This window comes from Hordeum vulgare, chromosome 1H, assembly GCF_904849725.1.
Source record: "Hordeum vulgare subsp. vulgare chromosome 1H, MorexV3_pseudomolecules_assembly, whole genome shotgun sequence".
Classification (NCBI taxonomy): Eukaryota; Viridiplantae; Streptophyta; class Magnoliopsida; order Poales; family Poaceae; genus Hordeum; species Hordeum vulgare.
The window spans coordinates 20,042,700-20,047,197 of NC_058518.1; positions in this window are offsets into that span (position 1 = coordinate 20,042,700).

Consider the following 4,498-nt stretch of genomic DNA (forward strand, 5'->3'; position numbering starts at 1 on the left):
GCGGGTTGTAGAAGTTATCCATTCATCGGAAGGCATTTCGGCGGCTCAGGCGGTGTTGATCCTGGAGAAAAATTTCCATTACGAGCCTCTGGTGCTGAAACTAGGGAGACTTAAGTGAAAGGTACAGGACATGGGCAAGCTAATGGACGCCCTTACCAGGTACGCTGAGTTGTATGACACCAAGGATCCTGGAGAGAGCGACGATAAAATTGGAGCCGCCCGCAGGGGCAAGTTACAAAAAGGTCAATCCCAGTTTCAGAGCCGGGGCAATAACCACCATGGCGGCCATGGCAAGAAGCGGCAACACGAAGGTCCTACGGAATTCGTTGCTAATACTAATACTGGCAATGCAAACCCGCGTCAGAAGAAGTGGGGCTTTAGTGGGAAGAAACCACGTAACTACCATGAAATGCTGAAGGGCCCGTGCCCGCAGCACGCCACGGCTGATGGACCGGTGACTGATACGTCCATTTTGCATCATGTTTTCATGTTGATATTTATCGCTTCTTTGGCTGTATTTCACTTCACGGTACATTTCTTATGCATTTTCTCTCTTATTTTGCAAGGTTTACATGAAGAGGGAGAATGCCGGCAACTGGAATTCTGGCCTGAAAGTGGAGCAAAGTTGAGATACCTTTTCTGCGCAACTCCAAACGCCGTAAAAATCAACGAGGATTTTTTTCCCAATTTATCAAAAATACTAGGCCAAAGAAGTGCTAGACGGGGCGGCGCAGGTGGCCACAAGCCTGCACGGCGCGGCCACCCCCCCCCCCAGGCCGCGCCATGACGGCTTATGGGCACCCTGCAGGCCCACTTGCCCCCCTCTTTTGCTATATGAAGGGTTTCGTCCAGGAAAAAATCAAGGAGGAGCTTTTTCATGGTTTCGCCACTGCCATGAGGCGGAACTTGAGCAGAACCAATCTAGAGCTCCGGCAGGACGATCCTGCCAGGGAAACTTCCCTCCCGGAGGGGGAAATCATCGCCATCGTCATCACCAACACTCCTCTCATCGGAGGGGACTTGTCACCATCAACATGTTCATCAGCACCATCTCATCTCCAAACCCTAGTTCATCACTTGTAACCAATCTCCGTCTCGCGACTCCGATTGTTACTTGTAAGGTTGCTAGTAGTGTTGATTACTCTTTGTAGTTGATGCTAGTTGGATTATTTGGTGGAAAAGCTTATGTTCAGATCCTTGATGCTACTCATTACCTCTCTGGTCATGAATATGATTATGCTTTGTGAGTAGTTACTTTTGTTCCTGAGGACATGGGATAAGTCATGCTAATAGTAGTCATGTGAATTTGGTATTCGTTCGGTAATCTGATGTGTTGTATGTTGTTTTTCCTCTCGTGGTGTTATGTGAACGTCGACTACATCACACTTCACCATTATTTGGGCCTAGAGGAAGGCATTGGGAAGTAGTAAGTAGATGATGTGTTGCTAGAGTGACACAAGCTTAAACCCTAGTTTATGCGTTACTTCGTAAGGGGCTGATTTGGATCCACTAGTTTAATGCTATGGTTAGACTTTGTCTTAATTCTTCTTTCGTAGTTGCAGATGCTTGCGAGAGGGGTTAATCATAAGTGGCATGCTTGTCCAAGTAAGGGCAGTACCCAAGCGTCGGTCCACCCACATATCAAACTATCAAAGTAACGAACGCGAATCGTATGAACATGATGAAACTAGCATGACAGAAATTCCCGTGTGTCCTCGGGAGCGTTTTTCCTCCTATAAGACTTTATCCAGGCTTGTCCCTTGCTACAAAAGGGATTGGGCCACTTTGCTGCAACATTTCTACTTTTGTTACTTGTTGCTCGCTACGAATCATCTCACCACACAATCACTTGTTACCGATAATTTCAGTGCTTGTAGATATTTCCTTGCTGAAAACCACTTATCGGATCCTTATGCTCCTCGTTGGGTTCGATACTCTTACTTATCAGAAGGACTACGATTGATCCCCTATACTTTTGGGTCATCAAGACTCTTTTTTGATGCCGTTGCTGGGGAGTGAAGCGCCTTTGGTAAGTGGAACTTGGTAAGGAAACATTCATATAGTGTGCTGAAATTTATTGTCACTTGTCACTATGGATACTAATCCTTTGAGGGGCTTGTTCGGGGTATCTTCACCTCGAACGGAAGCACAAATAGTTTCGGCTCAACCTGCTGCACCTCCTGAAAATATTTGCTTTGAATTTCCTTTGGGTATGCTTGAGAAACTGCTGGCTAATCCTTTTACAGGAGATGGAACATCACATCCAGACTTGCATATGATCTATTTAGATGAAGTTTGTGGTTTATTTAAGCTTGCAGGTGTGCCCGAGGATGAGGTCAAGAAGAAGGTCTTTCCTTTATCTTTGAAGGATAAGGCATTGACATGGTATAGGCTATGTGATGATACTGGATCATGGGACTACAATCGGTTGAAATTGGAATTTCATCAAAAGTTTTATCCTATGCATTTAGTACAACGTGATCGAAATTATATTTACAATTTTTGGCCTCGCGACAGAGAAAGCATCGCTCAAGCTTGGGGGAGGCTTAAATCAATGATATATTCATGCCCCAATCATGAGCTCTCGAGATAAATTATCATTCAGAACTTCTATGCTCGGCTTTCTCATGATGATCGCACCATGCTTGACACTTCTTGTACCGGTTCTTCTATGAAGAGAGATATTGACTTCTAATGGAATTTATTGGAGAGAATTAAACGCAACTCTGAAGATTGGGAGCTTGAAGAAGGTAAGGAGTCAGGTATGAATTTCACGTTTGATTGCGTTAAATCCTTTGTTGAGACAAATACCTTTAGTGACTTTAGCGCTAAGTATGGACTTGACTCTGAGATAGTAGCTTCATTGTGTGAATCATTTGCTGCTCATATTGATCTCCCCAAAGAGAAGTGGTTTAAATATCATCCTCCTTTAGAAGTCAATGTAGTTAAACCCAGTCCAGTTGAAGAGAAAGTCATTGCCTATAATGATCCTGTTGTTCCCAGTGCTTACATTGAGAAACCACCTTTCCCTGTTAGGATAAATGATCATTCTAAAGCTTTAACTGTGATACGTAGAGGCTACATTAGAACACCTACACCCCTGAGAAAATTAGAGTTGAACCTAGCATTGCTATTATCAAAGATCTTCTGTCCAACGATGTTGAGGGACATAATATTCACTTCTGTGAAGATGCTGCTAGAATTGTTAAACCTCACGTTAGAGACAAACATAGGCCTGTTGTCGGCATGCATGTGGTTTTTGTTAAGATAGGAGATCATTGTTATCATGGCTTATGTGACGTAGGTGCTAGTGTTAGTGCAATACCTCAATCCTTATATGATGAATCAAAGACGAGATTGCACCTGTTGAGATAGAACCTATAGATTTCACTATTCAGCTTGTCATAGAGATACTATCTGCCCTGTGGGAATTCTTAGGGATGTTGAAGTCTTGTGTGGTAAAACGAAGTATCCTGCTGATTTCCTCGTTCTTGCTACCGCACAAGATAACTTTTGTCCCATCATATTTGGCAGACCTTTTCTCAATACTATCAATGCTCATATTGATTGTGAGAAGCAAATTGTCACTGTTGGCTTTGAAGGTGTGTCACATGAGTTCAATTTCTCTAAGTTTGGTAGACAACCTCATGAAAACGAGTTGCCTAGTAGGGATGAAATTATTGCCTTAGCCTCTATTGTCGTGCCTCCTACTGATCCCTTAGAGCAATACTTGCTTGAGCATGAAAATGATATGCATATGGATGAAAGGGATGAGATAGATAGAGTTGTCTTAGAACAATATCCTATCCTTAAGAATAATATGCCTGTTGAACTGCTTGGGGATCCACCCCCACGAAAGGGTGATCCTGTGTTCGAGCTTAAACAGTTGCCTGATACTCTTAAGTATGCCTATCTTGATGAAAAGGAGATATATCCTATCATTATTAGTGCTAGCCTCTGAAAAGACCTCGATGACGCCTAGAGGGGGGGTGAATAGGCTATTTAAAAACTTCTTCGGATTTGGCTTGAAACTATTGCGGAAATAAACTAAGTGGGTACTTGTCAAGCACAAAACCTAAATGCACTAGGCACTGCAACGTGTATCAACAACACGATCTACCAAGATGGACACAATACAGTTGCTAACAAGCACAAGTAAGTTACACAAACTTACTTGAGCTATATCACACGACAAGTAGGTGAACAACGCAAGATACTAGATCACACTATATCACACGATATATCAAAGGCTGCAAGTATGAACGTGTGGATATAGAGGGTATGCTTGAATGATTAATCTTGTACAAGAAATAGCCAACACAATATAATGAGCACAAACAATATGCAATGTATGTATGCTCAAGTAACACAAGTAAACCACAAGTAAGGAGTTAGGGTTAAGGATAACCAAGGTCACTGAGACGAAGATGTATCCCGATGTTCACTTCCTTGGAGGGAAGCTAGTCACCGTTAGAGAGGTGGATGTTACCACGAAGGC